The sequence below is a fragment of the Eptesicus fuscus genome, chromosome 10, assembly GCF_027574615.1.
Source record: "Eptesicus fuscus isolate TK198812 chromosome 10, DD_ASM_mEF_20220401, whole genome shotgun sequence".
Taxonomy (NCBI): Eukaryota; Metazoa; Chordata; class Mammalia; order Chiroptera; family Vespertilionidae; genus Eptesicus; species Eptesicus fuscus.
In genome coordinates this window covers 70,288,503-70,308,569 of record NC_072482.1, presented here as the reverse complement: position 1 = coordinate 70,308,569, position 20,067 = coordinate 70,288,503, and the positions used below count along the sequence as shown (strand labels likewise).

General features: G+C 38.3%; 1 long non-coding RNA gene across 1 annotated transcript; it reads left to right on the top strand.

Annotated features, from left to right (window-relative positions):
* The first annotated feature begins 2,000 nt into the window (after positions 1–2,000).
* Positions 2,001–19,003, top strand: LOC114230304 (uncharacterized). The gene is made up of 4 exons (XR_003616208.2): positions 2,001–2,065; positions 6,435–6,564; positions 18,168–18,246; positions 18,905–19,003. It is a non-coding gene; the product is annotated as an uncharacterized LOC114230304 (long non-coding RNA).
* Positions 19,004–20,067: the final 1,064 nt, after the last annotated feature.

The following is a 20,067-nucleotide window of genomic DNA, read 5'->3' as shown; positions in this document are numbered from 1 at the left end:
AAAGATCTACTTGGGAAGAATTTATATCTTAACAATATTTAATCATTTAATAGATGAATATTATGTATCTTTCAACTCATTTATTCTTAAATTTTAAAGATGAGTCATCAGTGTACAATTCTTACACATACTGTATATTTTTATACACTACTAGAGGCCCAGTGTACGAAATTCATGCATGAGGGGATGTGTTCCTCAGCCCAGCCTGCACCCTCTCCAATCCAGGACTGCTGGCTCCCAAATGCTCACCTGCCTGCCTGCTTGCCTGATTGCCCCTAACTGCTTCTGCCTGCCAGCCTGATCAACTCCTAACAACTCCCCTGCCAGCCTGATTGATGCCTAACTGCTCCCTTGCCAGCCCGATTGCCCCTAACTGCCCTCCCCTGCAGGTCTGATCACCCCCTAACCACTCCCCTTCCAACCTGATCGATGCCTAACTGCTCCCCTGCCGGCCTAGTCACCCCTAACTGTCCTCCCCTGCAGGTCTGTCCTCCCCTAACTGCCTGCCCCTGCTAGCCTGGTCACCCCTAACTGCTCTCCCTTGCCAGCCTGGTTGCCCCTAACTGCCCTCCCCTGCTGGCCTGGTCACCCCCAACTACCCTCCTTTGCAGGCCTGGTCACCCCCAACTGTCCTCCCCTGCCGGCCTGGTCCCTCCCAACTGTCCTACCCTGCTGGCCATCTTGTGGTGGCCATCTTGTGTCCACATTGGGGCGGCCATCTTTGACCACATGGGGGCGGCCATCTTGTGTGTTGGAGTGATAGTCAATTTTCATATTACCTCTTTATTATATAGGATTACTTTTTGTCCTTATTTTCTAATTTTAATTACTGGTTTGTCTGTGTTTCTGTCTCTCCACATGTGTTCTAGTTACTGGGTATGAAAGAAATGCAGTGACTCCTTTCACCAGTGAGCGTCCCCTTTTCCATATGTTAGGAAGATACCACACCTAAATGAAACCATGTTTGGAGTTGAGCTAGAACTGTGTTCTAATATTGGTAAAAGCCCATTCTCCATTGCTTGTCTTTAGTCCTTCAGCATGGCCTTCCTTGGATTTTGATTATAACTGGAGCACTCAAATTTCTATCGCATGGATATTTAGATATTGACTTTTCAGCCTCACTCACAGATTCAAAACTCCCTCTGTTTTTTGTTTGTTTGTTTTTCAGGTCTTCTCCCTCTAGCAAGACTTTGTCCTCTAAATACATAGCGATGATGAGATTCCCTCTGCCTTACCAGTTCTGTATCACTGTTTCCTTTGAAACCCAGAATTTACCAAATAGCCTATGGTAAAAACTGACCTTCTATTTGGGATTCTTCTGTTTTCTATTCAGTTATACCAGACAAACATGGCTTTCAGAATCTGTTTCATTTTACTTCAAAGTGGAAGCCTACCTGGTTACGCTCTATAATGTGGGTGGGTCTCATCCAGTGAGTTGCAGGCCTTAAGAAGGTGACTAAGATTTCCTAAAGAAGAAGGAAACTGCAACATAAAAACACTATCTGAGTGTGTAGCCTACTTCCCTATGGAATTTTGAGTCAAGACTGCAACATCGACTATTATCAAATTAGCAGTCTGCTAGCCTGCTCTCTAACTTTGCCAGCTCTCACAGTCTTACGAGCCAAGCCAAATCCTTGAAATAAATCTCTATATCTATCTCTAATTGGTTCTGTTACTTCAAAGAACCCTGACTAATACAGTCTTTGTGTGAAGAAAAAAGAGATGAACTTTTTTCTTCTTCTTCAAAAAAGAGAAATATTTATATCTTTAAAGTTTAGTACAGCCTAGAGTTCAGGAGATTTTATATAGCAAGAGAGAAACAGGCAAAGGAGAAATCCTCTCCCCTTCACCCCCATCCAGTTCTGGGAAAACAAAGACATTGTGGACCTTGACAAGTGGAGTCTTCTGGATGCTAAGACAACGAAAGCATTCTAGACATTGGCCTTGGACAGGGATATTGGTTCTAAGAACTCAAATATGTCAGAATTGAGACAGATTGTAAAAAAAAAAAATTGCAACTTATTCAAGGATTCCCCAGATCCCCAGATAAGAAGGCCAAGCTAAGGTAGAACTGGATATTCTTAAGAACAATAAACTAAGCAAGCAAAAATTACTATTCTGCTATTCAGAGAATAGTTTAAACCCAATGTAGTCTAGAACACAATACCTATCCCAGTGGAGTGTAAAATACAATTGTTATTGGTTATGGTTAAAGCTTTAAAACAGAAATTAATTTTGAAGGGAGAAGATTCACATATAGTAGCAGAGTGAAATATGTATTTCTGTGCCTAAGCTAAGAATATTAGAATATATAAAGTAAAATAAGAAAGAAAGAAGTGTTTCCTTAAGTTGGAGACACTGAGATACCAATATTTTGTATATAATTTAGGAAGTACTTCACATATCTATTAAGATACTTGTTTTAAAATCATCAAAATCTTCTTCCAATATGGCTCTGCTCTTCAAGTTTTATTATTAATCGATAACATGACTTAAAAGAAAAAAAAATCTACCTTCTCAATGTAGGAGGTATTACCATGAAAACCACTAAGACACAGAAAAAGCTGTCTGCACAGTAGTACACTCAAGCTGCATATTAAATGTACATATATGAAAGACTCCCTAGGGCAGATGAGCTTTTTAATCATAGTGTTTGACTTTCCTTATTTGATTTGTTTCTCCTCCTATGGCAGGAGGGTGGACATGGTTGCACATTTTCCTCTAATTTCTTGATAAGCACTACTATCAACATGACAGCCTGGACTGATTAAATAACCCTATTAATATGCAGATATAACCACTGCATTTAAGAGTCTCTGAGGCCAAAATTAAATGTAAATTAACAAGGGCCAAAACCCCTCTTCAGCTTCTTTCCTCTCAGGCAATTATTACATATTGCCTTGTGGGGAAAGACAGTGTACTTACAAATCACATTTATTTGTTTTTATGTTATTGGTCCAGTAGAGGTTGGATGAGATACTGCCAGGGGAAGAATAGTGAAAGGTCATAGTAAAAGCAAGCCAAAATCAAATTTAGAAAAAGAAACATGTAAACAGTGAGTCTGATAAATATGCAAGTTGAAACAGGAAAATTCAGAGTTTAGGGAAGTAAGAAAAAAGCAAGAATGTCTTCTAGGCCTAGTTTAGCAAATACTAAATGATCAGGAAAGAGAGAATGCAAGACAGAAAATCCAGGTTAGCGCCCTAGGGACAAAAATGCCAGGCAGCTCTTATGGACAGTGTGGGGCTGAAACAAAGACAAACAGTTGGCACAATAAAAATGTGCAACTTTGAAGTGGAGTCATGATCATCAATGAAAATAATGGTGCTCTTTAGGTTCTGCGAGTGACTTAAAGATTCTGTGACCTAGGATTCTTGGTAGCCATCTACTTAGGGTCAAAGTTGATCATCGGCCAGCAGAAGACCTGGACTCAGAGGGAGAGGAAAAGTGGTACAGCTGGGTCAAATTGGGGAAAAAGGTTAAAATATTTCTCTTCCTGACAGTATGCTCTCCATGAAGGCAGATGCTATCTATAATTGGTTAACTGCTGAGTTTCCAGGACTTGGAATACAGTATACATTAGAAATGTATGTTGAATGCATTCATGCTCTCTTAAATTCTGTATCCATATTAGTGAGACTTTCGCTCATTCTGATATGGTGTCCTGTATTGTTTTTTTTAAAACGTTCACTGAACCTCATCGACTATGAGACTTGGTTTGGCCAATAAAATGAAGGGAAAATGACATGTACCAGTTATGAGCATGGGATTTTAAAAAATAACATTTGGCTGAACAGTACCCTTTATTCCCTGCCTCTTCAATTGTGAAACTGACAGACAATGAGCAGTGCTCCTGATGGGCTACAGTTAAGGTTAGATATAGCAAATAAAACCACAGCATATTCACTAAGTTTTAATTTCAGATAAATAATGCATACATTTTATTATAAGTATATCCAAAATATTGCATAGGACTTAGTTATACTAGACATTTATTTTTATCTAATACTAGAGGCCCGGTGCATGAAATTCATGCACAGAGGGGAGTTGTCCCTCAGCCCAGCCTGTACCCTCACCAATATGGGACCTCTCAAGGGATGTCCGACTGCCCGTTTAGGCCCGATCCCACAAGGACTGCTGGTTCCCAACTGCTTGCCTGCCTGCCTTCCTGATTGCCCCTAACCGCTTCTGCCTGCCAGCCTGATCACCCCCTAACCACTCTGCTGCCAGCCTGTTTGCCCCCAACTTCCCTCCTCTGCCGGCCTGGTCACCCCTAACTGCCCTCTCCTGCAGGGTTGATCACCTCCAACTGCCCTCCCTTGCAGGCCTGGTCCCTCTCAACTGCCCTCCCTTGTAGGCAGGGTGCCTCCCAACTGCCCTCTCCTGCTGGCCATCTTGTGGTGGCCATCTTGTGTCCACATGGGGGCAGGATCTTTGACCACATGGGGGCAGCGATATTGTGTGTTGCAGTGATGATCAATCTGCAGATTACTCTTTTATTAGATAGGATAGAGGCCTGGTACAGGGGTGGGGGCCAGCTGGTTTGCCCTGAAGGGCGTCTGGGGTCAGGTGGGAGTTCCCTTGGGGTGTGGGGCAGCCTGAGCGAGGGGCCTGTGGTGGTTTACGGGCTGGCCACGCCCCCTGGCAACCCAAGTGGAGGCCCTGATATCTGGAATTTATTTTCCTTCTACAATTGAAACTTTGTAGCCTGGAGCGGAGCCAAGCCTGGGGCTCCCTCCGAGGCCGGCAGCCATTTGTGTTGGGGTTATAATTGAAACTTTGTTGCCTTAAGTGGGTGGCCCCGGCCAGGGTGTGCGGAAAGCTTTGCTTCCCCTGTTGCCGGCAGCAACCCTGGCCTGCTCTCTCAAGCTCCATTCTGCCGCCATTTGTTTGAATTTGTTTAACTTCTATAATTGAAACTTTGTAGCTTGAGTGGAGGCTTAGGCCTGGCAAGGGCAGGCAGAAAGCTTGGCTTCCTCTGTTACCTAGGAAACCTTGCTCTCTGTGGCTGTAGCCATCTTGGTTGGGTTAATTTGCATGCTTGCTCTGATTGGATGGTAGGTGTGGCTTGTGGGCGTGGCTTGTGGGTGTGTCAGAGGTATGGTCAATTTGCATATTTGTCTATTATTAGATAGGATTAAAAATTAATTGGATGCTCAGTGTTTTATCTGGACCTACAATGAAAATGTAGACTGAGTAAAAACTAAACTTTGCTCTTGTAAGCCATGTGATGTGAGGGTTGTCTTTTGCCACAATATAATCCAACCTTCTGATCTATCTTGATTAATAGAACCACAGTTTATCCATTATAAAAAGAAATGATGGAATTAAATGCTATTTCATGATATTTAGGCTTAAAGGTATTTCTCCCCCCCACTAAAGACTAATATATTAAACTGCAAAAGCATTGCTTTATCCCAGTGACTCCCTTCTTTCCAAACCATGCACTATGGTCATAAAAAAAGCTATAACTATTCCCATACTAAGTTTTAGGAAACTCGATAAATCAAATCAATTGCCAAGGAGTAGTATAAACTTTTAGCACCCCCCTCCCCAACAAAATGTTTTAAATTAAGTAGTATAAGTTACAGGTAATTCTTTTGATGTATTTAGCTTCTGGAGATGCCAAAAATATACAGATCCGACTGATACAAAGTTACACTTAATTATGGGGGGAAATGATTGATTAACACTTAGGTAGGTGACTAGGGAAATGATGACTCTGTACAAGGAAGGGCTGGGATAGAGAGCTCTGTCTTCACACTTTTCTCTCCCTCACTTTGTCCTGGATCAAGTCAGGCCAGGAGTTTCAGTCTAGGGAGCCAACACTGCTGTATGTGCCTGCTTCAGCAACTTCCTTGGTGAAGCACAAAAAAGAGGGGGAAAATGGAGCTCAGCAAAGGGAGATGCATAAGAATACATCCAATGTCCTGAAATTCAAATTCTGTGTGGTGTTCCCCACAACTGGTGCACAGTGGGATAAGTAGTTCCACCTGGGGACAATATGTTCCAAGGCAGCCTGGAGCCAGGATGACTGAATGAGCTGACCTTGATTTTGCCAACACATGTGCAGCATGAGGAGAGCACCACACAGCACATTTATGTCTTTGAATGAATGAGTCAGTAAACAAATGCCACCACAATAAATTAGGTAGAACTTTATAACAAGGGCATAGGAAAAGATCTACAGACAAAACACTAATGAATGTGTGCATGTGGTTGTGTGCTCTGTGTGTGTGTTTCCTTGATCAGTTTTACCAGGTAACTAACTTACATATTGCTACTTTTCATTTTTACTTGCATTGCTTTCTATAATGACAATACCAAAAAAAAAATCTACAGACAGCCTATTAGAACTAAGAAAAGCCCACATAGCGACTGGATACAAGATGAATACTAAAAAAGTCAATACTGTTCCTATGAATCTCTCTTAGGTCAAATTCTCTTTGAAGCAGGCCTGGACCCAAGGATTCGGGTACACGTGACTTTTTTTAAGGAACTATTCCAGGAAACACAGAGGAAATGGTGCCAGCAGAGCAGGAAAATGGAAGAAGCCAAACAAGGGTGTGAAAACAACCTCAACCTAATTCTACCAGGAACACCATATATTATATTTTAGAGTTGGTCCGACCTTGGTTGTGTACTTTTACTCTGAGCAATCATTGGTTGTGACATGCCTAGACTAGTGAGAATAAATACTTTAAGATCTCCACCAGTGGGGTTGGAATTTCTCATAGTAGCTAAGCACAAATAAATCCAGGTTTGGGCACATGAAATGGCAAATGAAACTGAGGTGTCTAGACATAGCGCAAGAGGTGTCTACTCTAACAGAAGGAATATCTAATTAGAACACTGAAGTCAGATGTAAGAGCCATTTATAATAGCTTGGTAGACAATCTAACAGCAGTGTAAAGTTCCTTTTTAGAAATTCAATTGAAATAAGAAAATAAAACCTTGGAGAGGTAAATGATGTTAGTGGATAAGAAATGCAACACTGTAAACATGTCACTCTTCCAAAACTGATCTATAAATTCAATAAAATTATAATCTAAAAATCCCAATAAGATTGGGGGCATAAGAATTCATAAAATTAGTCTTATCTTTGCACAAAAGAATACAATAGCATAAATAAATAAGACAACACTGGAAAGGAAGACCAAAAGGAGAATTTTCCTACCAAATTCAAATACATTTTATACATTACTAATAATTAAGTAATGTAATATTGGTTTACGAAGAAAATACGATCAAGTCTTGATGAGAGATTGTCTTTAACATGGTGATGATCCACTAAGTGTGTGAAAGCAAAGGTTTGGAAGTAAAATATTAAGGACAAGAATCAGAAAAATGATAGGATGAAGAGGTCTGAGCTAAACTAACCAGAACAATAATAAGTTACCATTTGTGCACACAATGGAATCTTATTTGGCCATAAAAAGAAATGAAGTATTGATTCAATCTACAACATGACTGAACTTTGAAAACATTGTGCCAAGTGAAAGAATCTAGATACAAAAGGCCAAATCTTGTATGACTCCATTTATATAAAATGTCCAGAATAGGCATATCTATAGAGTCAGAAAGTAGATTAGTGTTTGCCAGAGCTATGGGAGGGAAAAATGACGAGTAACTGCTAATGGGGTTAGGGTTTTGGATGATGAAATGTTCTGGAATTAGATTGCTGTGATTGATGCACAACTTTGTGAATGTACTCAAAGCCACTGAATTGTATACTGTAAAAGGGTGGACTTTATGGCACATGAATTATATCTTGCTAAAACTGTCACTACAAATATTTCTATTTTAACTGCTCCTGTAAAATCTCTTAGAGTAAAAAATATATTTTTTTAAAATAGGAAATCAGAGAAATGTACTATGAATTTCAAGTGAGCACAGTATATTTCCTATTGAATAAGAAATGGCAAAACTTAGGAACTGTAGATTATATTACAGAGATAGTGCTTTCCCTCACCTTCATTTTCCAAACAGATTTCGGTACTAGGATAAAAATAGAGAAAAATTCATTTTTTCCTCACATTGATGGATTTTAAACAAGTGAAATAATTTCTTTCTTAAAGTGTTAGACATAGATTTAATCATCTATTATGAAATGTAGAGTCTTATACCAATTAGATTTCAAAAGTGTTTATTTTTTAATAATATGTGTAATTCATTCTCAGTTTCCTGGAAGAGGACATGGGGTCTAATATATTAAAGAATGATTAACAAGTTGTTCCTTAAAACACTATTCATTTTACCTGGTTTTATTTGTTTTCCTTTTTATTGAATTTATTGGGGTGGCACTGGTTAACATTATTCAGGTTTCAGGTGCACAATTTTATAGCACATCATCTGTATACTGCATTGTGAGCTCACCACCCCTAGTCAAGTCTCCATCCATCACCATTTATCCCCTCCCCCGTCCCATCCCCTCCACCACCTCCCTCCATTTCTCTCCCCCAGGCAATCAGGGCACTGTTTACCAGGTTGATTTATATAATTATCGGAAAATCCCCCAAAGCAGCCTTTTCTCAGGTACATTTTTTTGTGGCTCTAAACTCAGGCTATTGATCTGATTCTCAGTTGCCGTTTTATAACATAGTTAGAGTGAATTCAGTTGCTTTACCCGATGCTTTTGGATAGATTTTGAAGAATCTGATGGACACTTTAATAACTATTGTACTTACATCAATAATTGTTTAGTACATTTCAAGGGAGATATTAAAGTTAACTGTATTCAGTTGTCTCAGTTATTAAATCTGAAAAAGACTTCAAAGAGAGAAGCCATAATATTTATCCTAACAGATTCAGACTCTTATATTGTTCCTCTCAAAAAACAACACTTATTTCTTGCCTTGTGGTTTCTATCTCTTCTTTTATATCCATGAACATTTTTAACCAGTTGTGTAGTTTTTATTTTTTGCATCTACTTACTTTCCAAAATAATTTGTTGACTGCACTTAAAAAAATTGCTTTTGCTCTGTTTAATTCATCTTTGATAGTTGCTTTTCCATGAGATTTTTATGTGCCCTAAATTGTAAAAGTATTTCAAAAGAGATTTTGTATTTTCCCCTTTGGTAAGCCTTGGGTGTTTCACCCATTTGAAACAAAATAATTTTCCAAGTTGTACCAAGTGGGTATTTTTAATTTGGACTAATATCACCATTGGTATTTACAAATTACTCTTTATTACAGACAGAATTATAACTGCCTCACAAAGCTTATAGTTTTAACCCTAACCCCAATGTGACTATATGTAAAGGCAGGTAATTAAGGGTAAATAAGGTCATACAGGTAAGCTCTCAATTCAATATGACCAGTATCCTTATAAGAAGAGGAAGAGACACGAGAGTTCAACCTCTCTGCATGCACACAAGGAAGCAACCATGTGAAGACAGAAACAGAAAGCCATCTGTCTCAGGCCTAGGATTTCTTTATACATATTTTTATAGCAGTAAATTAGTACCATTTCACTAAAGCCAATAGATACATCATTAGCCTTATATTCCTTGATATCACAGAAGTTGATTATGTTGCCAGTATTCTGTAGTTTTTCTTAAATTGTTTTAATTCAAGTGCAGAGAATTAAGTTAATCATAATTCTCAGGACAACTCATCATTAACATGATTGCAAAATACCATACCTATTTTCCCCTTTTTAAATTTATGATTTCCATTTTCCCCTCTCTAGAGATATACAAGGTGATAGGTTTAATATTTTTAAATTGCATATGTGTACATCATTTAAATATATATATCTATATTAGTATATTGATATATATATAGTGTTTTGTGTGTGTTGTGTTCTTATGCTTCAGTGTTTATATGAAATTACATATTGGCAATGTCTTTTATATCTTATTTTGTTTTCTTTTATTACTTGGTGCAAAGTTTTAAAAGGCATAGCAATACATGTTATTCTTCAAATACATTTATATGTTTCCCTAATTATAAATATTTAGATTGATTTTTATTCTACGTCCCTGCTACCATAAACAACACTGTGATAAGGATCCTCATACATTTTGACATTAACTCTCAGTGTTTTACAGACTCCTCTTGCTCTAGCCATATCAAAAATTCTGAGTTGTATCATAAAGACACTCATTTTTCTAGGTTAATCTTCTATTCTCACTATGAAGGATCTCACCAGTCTGTCTGATTTCCTCCAATAGCTTTAACTGGGAGTAATAGTTGTAATGTGCCAAGAAATGACAGATCTCTTGTCCAGCAGCTATCTCTCCAGAGCCTCATTTAGGTATGTCCACAAAGTCCAAAGTTGAATTTATGATTTACCTCCTAAATCATAATTCCCTATTTCCTATTTTTCCTATGTTATTTAGGTGGCAGCAGTGTCAGTTATTAAAGACAGAATCTAGAAGATCATCCTTTATTACTTTTCCTTCCTTTTCTCAAATATTTAATCAATAGGTGAGACCAGTAGATTCCGTACCTAAATACCTATACAGTTGTCTTCATTTCTACTGCATCTGCTGTAGTTCCCTATTTCTGGTAAACTCATCTTTCCCAATTTAGCTGGATAAATTCTACTCAATCAATCCTTCAGACTTGAGTAGACCTCAAGGATTTTTTTTTTTAATCAGGTGAAAACTATGTTCCCCTGTTAAGCTCTAACAAAGCACTTTGTGTTTTCCAATATATTATTTTGAAACTAGGCACTTATCTCTAAAAGTATTCATTTAATTTCTATTTCATCTTCTCTGAACTAACCAAAATTGTAACTTTTTGTTGATGGGCTATATTACCTGGTACAAAATTGTCGATCAAATGATCATTGAGCTTCTAACAGGTTTCAGACATCATTCTTAGCACCTTAGAAATAGCAGGAAACTAAACAGAAAAAAAGTCTGCTCTCAAGGGAGAGACAATCTATACTAATAAAAGGGTAATATGCTAATTACACTGGACATCTTCAGGACATCCATCCGGATGTCCTTCTGGACAAAGCCACGATGGCGGGGGCTGAGGCAGAGGTGGTTAGGGGTGATCAGGCCAGCTGGGGAGGGCAGTTAGGGGCAACCAGGCCTGCAGGGGAGGGCAGTTAGGGGCGACTAGGCTGGCAGGCAGAGGCAGTTAGGGGCAGTCAGGCAGGCAGGCAGGTGAGCAGTTAGGAGCCAGTGGTCCTGGATTGCGAGAAGGCAGTTGGACATCCCCTGAGGGATCCCGGATTGGAGAGGGTGCAGGCTGGGCTGAGAGACCCCCTCCATGCACAAATTTTGTGCATTGGGCCTCTAGTTAAATATAATAAGTTAAAAAGAGAAATATAGCATAGGCTTTTAGAGCACGGACTCTGAAGCTGTAATGCCTAGATTCAAATCACAGTTCAAACACTTCCTAGCTCAGTGATTTTTGCACATTAGTTATTCATTAAACATGGATAATATAATATACTTCATAAGTTTATTATAAAATTAAATAAAATAACATTTATAAAGAAATGGGAATAATATCTTACATATAGTAAGCACCATATAAGTTTGTTAAATAACATTTATATGTTATATTGTAAAATATATACATATAATGAAAAATAAAAATCAGTTAAAGGAGACTAACCACAGAGGATGGAAAGTTAGGTGGCAATTTTTGATAGGGTAGTCAGATAGACTAAAGTGACATTTGAGCAATAAGTTGAAGAAGGTTCCAAATACATATTTTTTAGATGAATTAAAGGATAATTTATAGCACTTTAAGCATATCCCAAGATTTGGGTAAGATAATGCAAAAAGTGAACTAGTCACAAAAAAATAAATAAACATACAGGACTTGGTAGTTGTTAAATAAAAATAACAGATAATCTTAATGGATAAAGAATAAGATTCTGCATGAATATAAAGTATAATGCTTCCTTACTCGCCTATCCACCACTGGCCCAGTGGAACATGGAACAGGAGAGGAGAATAAACCACTCCCCTTATGAGGGAGCTGTAATTCAGTACTCTCACAGTGAGAAACTATTTTTTGTTAAGGTAAGGAAATGGCCTGAGAGAGAAGGGTGAGCTGGTCAGGATAGCTGTTAAAACAAATAAAAATCCCCTTTCTTAAAATTATGACTTTATTTGTGAAAAATGAAAGCATTTTCTTACCTTTATATTCCTATTATAAAATTGGTATTAAAATTAATATTTAAATTTACTAGGAGACTTTAGTAAATTACATAAATTCATTATCAATCACCATTTTGCATTTTTCCTATGTGGGTGAATGTCTTAAACATAATTGGTTCTAAAAAGAATTATGATGAGGAGGAAGAAGAGGAGAAGGATGATTAAAGTGATAGCATGGAAAATCTCAAGGAATCTAAAGAGAAGGAGAAAGAAGAGAAGTTAGCTTGAGGCTCCCATATGGCTTGACTTCCTTTGCCAATATGTTGCTGTTTTTCTTTGTGAAATGCTACACTAATGAATCCTCAAAAAAAATCTCTATACATCACTCTATAGTACATAATCCTTGATGTGGAAGAATAGGCAATTTCTGTTCTATATCCAGTAGTTGTTGCTGAAAGAAGATAAAGGTATTAAAACTGATATTACTTTTCATCTCACTGGGCAGAGACCATGTCTTTTCTATTGTCGACTCAGCACTGAGTGATAAATACACTCTTGCAATATATGAAGAATGGATTTTTCTCTGTTCAAATCCTTTGCTCATTAAACAAACCTCTGGTGCAATGTTTTTCAATAAACAGTTAATAAATTGTATCTGCCTTTATAAATTCACTTATAAAAATTATTAGACATCTGCAGACAATAGAATCAGTCTTTCTCAAACATTTCATTTACTAAATATAGATTTATAGGGAGAAAGCAAAAGAATAGACAATTTCTTTTTATAAACAATGTCACATAATAGATAAATCAGAAAGCAAAAATTGACATTTTAAATCTCACTGGCCATTGCAAATATAATAAAGTACCTCCATTCACCTCCCACAATATTTGGAGATCATATTTTGAATGCCTCTCACCAGTCCAGCTGAAAGTAGAAATGATTTTTTAATGCTATTTTTAACTTCCCAGAGATTACTTCACAGGAAGAATAAAGTGTCGCCAAAAATAAAAGAAAGAAATACCTTACTTCTTTGGAATGTCATTGTTACAAGATAGCAAGGAGCTAGAAAAATTCCTGGGCAAGTGGAATAGAGAAACTGAGACAAGGAAATTAAACAAGGCTAATTTGGGAAGCTTTCAACTAGCCTGTAGCAAGACCTTTTCTTCCCCAATTAAGGAACTTGCCAGCAAAAGCTTAATACCTCTCCTCCCTCTACTTTATTGGTTTCTCCATTCGCATGCTAATACTGTACTTTTTAAATTACAGGTGCTATTTTAATTGATTGCAATAGCTGGTTTGATTAATTCCTCTTCCCACATTGATTTTTAAAGGAATTTTGTCACTACTCGTAATTGTTTGTTTTTCCACATGACCTTTAGAATCAATTTATCTATTTCCATACCCCCCAAAAAAGCTGATATTGTTATTGGGATAGCATTAAATTTTATTGACTTAAGGCAAATTAACATATCTCTGATATTATGTCATCTTAACCTCTCTTTTTGTTTAAGTCCACTTCTGGATCCTTCAGGAGTATTTTATAGTTTTCTTCACTTAGATTTTGTACCTTTTCTGATAAGCATATTCATGAAACTATTACCTTAGGATACCACCTTTTGATTGTGATGGATCCTTGCATAAATTATACCTTCTAATTTGCTATTGATTTTATATATAAGAACCATGTTAGGTTCTCCAGAGAAACAGAACCAGCAAGATATGTATGCATAGGCATTTTAAAGAATTGGCTCACATGATAATGAAGCTCACAAATCCAAAATCTGTTGGATAGACTGGCGACACCAGGAAGAGTTGATGTTGCAGCTTGAATCCCAAGTCAGTCTCCTGGCAGAATTCCATCTTCCTCATGGGAGGTCAGACTTTTTCTATGAAGTCCATTAACAAAAGTATAGAGATAATCTGATTTGTTCAAAATCTACTGACTTAATATTAACTTCATCTAAAAGATACTTTCACAAAATATCTAGAATAATGTTAGACCAAATATCTAAGTTGATACATAAAAGTAACCATCACAAAGACCTTTGATTTTAAAATATTAATTTTATATTGCTACTTACTCAGTTTTAAACCCCCCCTCTCTCTTGTTACTTCCCAACCTACCCTCTCTCTGTTTTCACCATTTTCTCCTTTTCTTTGATTTTTTGTAGCTTTCCAGATAAACTATAATAGCATTTGCAAACAGAAGTCACTTTACCTTTTTTTTCTTTCTTTCATGCCTCTAATCATTTTCTTTTATCCAATTTTATTTTTAATATATTCAACATAATATTAAAAACTCTGGCAATAATGAGCCTCATTTCCCTTTTCTCTACATTTTAATAGAAACTGGTCCAGCGCATCCGATTATTTAAGATATGGATTAATCATATTTGAAAATCACTGAGTCAATTATTCTTCTATTGGGTGTTTTTATTAGAAAAAGGTATTCAATTTTGTGTTGAACTTTCCTTGGAAATAACATGACTTTTTTCTCCTTATATCTATTTAAAACATGAATTATATTCATAAAGTTTTGCATTGTGTTCCATCCTTGGAATACTAAAAAAGTCTTATTTAGTCATTATTTACTAATTGAATGTGTTTTTCCTCTAATGGCTAATATTATTTCATTTCAAACTAGAGGCCTGGTGCATGAAATTTGTGCACGGAGGTGGGGGAGTGTCCCTCAGCCCAGCCTGCACCCTCTCCAATCTGGGACCCCTCGAGGGATGTCTGACTGCCCATTTAGGCCCAACAAGGATCGGGCCTAAACGGGCAGTCGGATATTTCTCTCACAATACAGGACTGCTGGCTCCCAACTGCTCACCTGCCTGCCTACATGATTGTCCCTAACCGCTTCTGCCTGCCAGCTCAATCACCCCCTAACCACTCCCCTGCCAGCCCAATAGCCCCTAACTGTCCTCCCCTGCAGGCGTGCTCGCCCCCAACTGCCCTCCCTGCCAGCCTGGTCGCCCCTAAGTGCCCTCCTCTGCTGTCTTGATTGCCCCTAACTGCCCGCCCCTGCTGTTCCAGTCACCCCTAACTGCCCTCCCCTGCCAGCCATCTTGTGTCCACATGGGTGCAGCCATCTTTGACCACATGGGGCAGCCACCTTGTGTGTTGGAGTGACAGTCAATTTGCATATTACCTCTTTATTAGACAGGATATCTGTGTCAGTATTTGCATAAATAAGGATTGTCTGCAGTTATCCTTTAAGTGAAATATTGATATTTGACCTATGCACTTGTTAAGATCCATTTGAAATCAGAAACCATTCAGCATATTTCAAACCAAAGGTATTTAATGTATAATTAGTTGTACGATTTGGAAGGATGAGAGGAACAAAAGAGATTATTAAGAATCATTTATAACTGCAAACCAGTAAGTAATGTTACTGCAAGCTCTGTGTCACAATCCTAACAGCTGTTGTTGGGGTCAAATTGCCTAATATGGAATCCATAAGCATCCAGTCTAGGTCACTGCTGCTGTTGCTGGGAACCACACTGCCTGGGCAGGAAATAGGCGCCAACATTCCCAGGCTACGGTTACTGACTGCAGCTATATCTGCCACTCTCACCACCTTCAACATTGCTGTTGCTTCTACTGTTCTTGAAGCCAGAAAACCATGAAGAAAAAAAGGAGAATCACTTCTCCATATCTCATTCCACCACATTTTGCACTAGCACATCCCAATTGTATAGCCGACCTGTTTGGCATGGGTGTCTGGGAACTGTGGTTTGTGGGGCCCCAGACCCTGAGCTACAGAAGAGATCACAGAAGGCCTGAAAACATGCAGAGAAATTTCTGGGAAAGCTTACTGGAATTTGGAAATGTTCAAATTAACTAGTATAATTTAAGTAACATTGTCATACATGACATTTGAAGTATCATCTAAGCCAATGCTTATTTAGTGGATAGCTCTTTGATAATATTCTCATTTTGGGGGGTATAAAAACTGGATGTTTAAAACTTTTTCCTGGGGCCAGATATAAGAAATTATATTTTTCCTAGAAATTTGTCTATTTCAAATTTGTTGAAATCAAACCAATCTAGATGCCCTATATCATGATTTGGCATCAGAAAGTTATTTGAAGTAAATCATTCTCCCTAGTGCCCCTACATATTTAGGAAAGCAATGGGAAGAAAAGTTGGGGATTTTTCCCTATTTAAGTTATCAGATGAATATTTAATAACTTTATACTCAGATAAAAAAATTAAGCCAATTTCATCTTGAGGGAAAGAACCAGTAGCAAAGAAATAGACAATTAACAATGGGTTTGAGGTGATTGGCTAGTAATTTGGTCATGGGAGGAGTAGCAAGGAGATAAAAATCTAGTTAAACTGCCACCTCAAACCTTAAGCCAAGGAAATTGTAGATGAATAGGAAAGTAATATGTAAAAGAGATGGGGTGAGGGAGAGACAGAGAATAGATAATGATACAGGTAAAAATTATTTCCTTTGGTCTATTTAACTGAAAAGAAATAGAAGCTTGTCTACCTTTAAAAATGTAGGTTATCCTTTTACAAACTGGAAGACAGAAATAAAGGATTATTTGTTGCAAAATGTTCTGGAAGCAGGTTTAGTAGTTTTCATTTTAGAGAAAATAACACTGTTTTAAGAGAAGAAAAAAAAATTTTGCAAAGAGCATTTAAAGCTTCAGGACTTTGCCTACTGGGTCTTATTTTATGTTTTGGGTAATATAACCTGTTAAAAATGATCTTCATAGGCTGTCCTTGTGGTAGAAACTTCTGGGCTTGATTTAAAACTTTAAATTATATAGGAAGGTGGGGCAACTTGGAAATTTGTCTCTTGGACAGACATGGGATTTTTAAAAAATATTTACTTATGCCAAAACCAGTTTGGCTCAGTAGATAGAGCATCGGCCTGCGGACTGAAGGGTCCCAGGTTCGATTCCAGTCAAGGGCATGTACCTTGGTTGTGGGCACATCCCCTGTGGGGGGTGTGCAGGAGGCTGCTGATCGATGTTTCTAGCTCTCTATCCCTCTCCCTTCCTCTCTGTAAAAAATCAATAAAATATATTTAAAAATATATATATATATATTTATTTGATTGTTTAATTGTCTGACTCATTCAAGAAGTAAAAATACTGCAAAATTTACATTGGCAACTTTGAAAGACAACAAGTCACAGAAAACCCTATCTAATACAGAGGGAATATGCTAATTGACTCCCATGCTGTTGCAAAGATGGCAGTGCCCACAGCCAATAAGGAGGGAATATGTTAATTGACTGTCCCACTCTCAAAGATGGCAGTGCCCAGGCCCCTCAGCCCCATCAGGGTGGCAGGTGTGTGGCAAGGCTGGGCCCATCCCCAGGCGGGCCCAGCTGCTCCACACACCTGCCTCCAGAGTCCCCCAGTCCCCTTAGCCCCCCAGCCGCCCAGGGTCAGCCCAAGGAGCAGGCAAACCTCAGATGGTGGCTGCCCAGCCTCCCAGGGCTGTCTGAGGCTCAGGTAACCAGGGTTGGCTGAGGCTTGCACTGCTGGGAGTGGCAGCAGCAAGGTGTGATGGGGGATCATCTTCCCCTGATCGCCAGGTCGCCTCCCGCCCCTGAGGGCTCCTGGACTGTGAGAGGGGGCAGGCCGGGCTGGGGGACCCCCCCTTCAGTGCATGAATTTTCATGCACCGGGCCTCTAGTACTGAGTAATTTAATTTTTTAGCATGTATCCTGAAGTAATAATCTATATGGTAAAATACTGCATCTTGAATTAGAATATATGTCTTGCAAAGAGTCATGAAAAAGAAAATTAGAACAAAAAGAAGCAATGACAAAAAGGGATACACTTCATAAATTATATACAAGTACTACATATTATTGTACTTATGTTGATAAAATCATCCTTTAAAAGAATATAAAATCTCAAAGATAAACAAAACTAAAATATCAAAGTGTGGCTGAAAAATATGGGTTTTAAATGTATATGCAATCAGTCATATTCAATTACTGGCTTTTAAGCCACTTGGCATTTAGATCAATTTAATTGTTCCCTATTTATTTGAAATTTCCCATTTTATAATAAGATATATTTACTCTGCAATAAACAAGCAGATGTTTTCTGTTTTTTCCCCAGAAACCATTTTACATTGGGTGTTACTTCAATTTCAGTCCATCTCTTCTCTACCATTTTCCAGAAGAAAACTTGGAATCAGGTAATTTCTTTTGAGGTATATTTTTCTTTTTTTAAAAAAAATATATTTTATTGATTTTTTTACAGAGAGGAAAGGAGAGGGACAGAGAGCTAGAAACATCGATGAGAGAGAAACATCGACCAGCTGCCTCCTGCACACCCCCCACTGGGGATGTGCCCACAACCAATGTACATGCCCTTGACCGGAACCGAACCTGGGACCCCTCAGTCCGCAGACCGACGCTCTATCCACTGAGCCAAACCGGTTTCGGCTATATTTTTCTTTATCAACCTCTAATTGTTGCTCTTTGCACAATGCCCAGATGGTTCCCCTTTTACAAAGTACCATAGTGTAAAATAAAAATAAAAAACCCACAGGCCTGAAGAAAGTCATTGACATTGTCTCTAAAGAAAAGGAACAAAAAGAGGGTCCAGAAAGGGCAGGGCAGGTGGTCATTCATAATCTCTACTATTGGTATGAACTGATTCTAATTCTTCTGAGAAATCATTAGAGATTACATTGGAGGCACTGTAGTCCCATGCATTTACAACTGGCAGCATCCAAGATGAGAAAAGATTTGAAAACAGATACTGTCTGTTTAAATGTATTTTTAATTCAAATGAAGCTTTCTACACTCATTGTAATGTGAGAATATGATCATTTTTCTTTATATATTCAGATCATGATTCACCTTGAAAAAGCTGTGGAGTCAAAAAGTCTGGCAAAGAATAAAGACAAACTAGTACAGAATATGACAGCTACAGATGGGACTGGTGATGTGGAGAAATGAAATAAATGATTTACCTCATTAATTTTGTTCTGTAATTCTTGTCTTAGTATATTGGACCTATTTTCATAAAAAGAAATTTAATGTGCAAAGAGTTTTTAATTCCAACCTATTTCACCAGTTATAATTATAGTTATAATATCTTCAGCTTTTTTTCTCCAAACTTAAATTTTCAGAATCTGGGATCTATTATTCCATTAAACCCTTGTTTTTAGTGGCATTTTCAAAAGTAATATCTGTGGAACCCAGGTGAACATTTATGGGAGTTTTTTAGTAAGCTATAAACTGAACAGAGATGTTCACAGAATATGCAAAGGGAAAATTATTTCACAGCAGTGTAATATTTTAGACAGCCCAGGTATTATAAAGTGAATCACTGAAATCCTATCTAATAATAGAGTAACATGCAAATTACCATCACTCCGCTACGCCCACGATTGGGCGGCGGGAGGCTGGGGGGCGGGACTCGGGGTGGCCTATCCGGCCATTGAGAGGCACGGATCCGCTGCCACTGAGGGGGGCTACACTGCTGTCCTGCCGCGGACACCCAGCTGCGCCTCTCAACGGCAGGGTAGCCAGGTGTCCGCGGCAGCCCCCCTCAGCGGCCGCGGACCATCAAAAATGGGGGAGCTGGGTGCCTGTCTGCTCCGGCACCAGGCCTTTCAGAAGCCTCCGTGGAGCCAGAGGCTTCTGAAAGGCCTGGTGCACCAGTGGACAGGCACCCAGCTCCACCACGAAAAGCGAAAGCGTGTAGGGGACCCTACACATGTATGATTCAATCATGCACTGGGCCTCTAGTAATATATAAAGGCCCTTATAGTAGAGAAAACTAAAAACATCCTTCTATTTCTAATACTATAATATTTTTCTGGAGGATAATTTGTACATGGAGAGAGTACAATTAAATGCAAATAAATAACAGAAACTCCATGCTTTGCATACTAAATTTTATATATTCAAGAAGATTTGTTGTAAAGAATCAGACTAAGTTTTTATTTTCCACAAATGGATTTTATGAAAACCTGTGATTTACAAACTTATTTGTATATATTCAA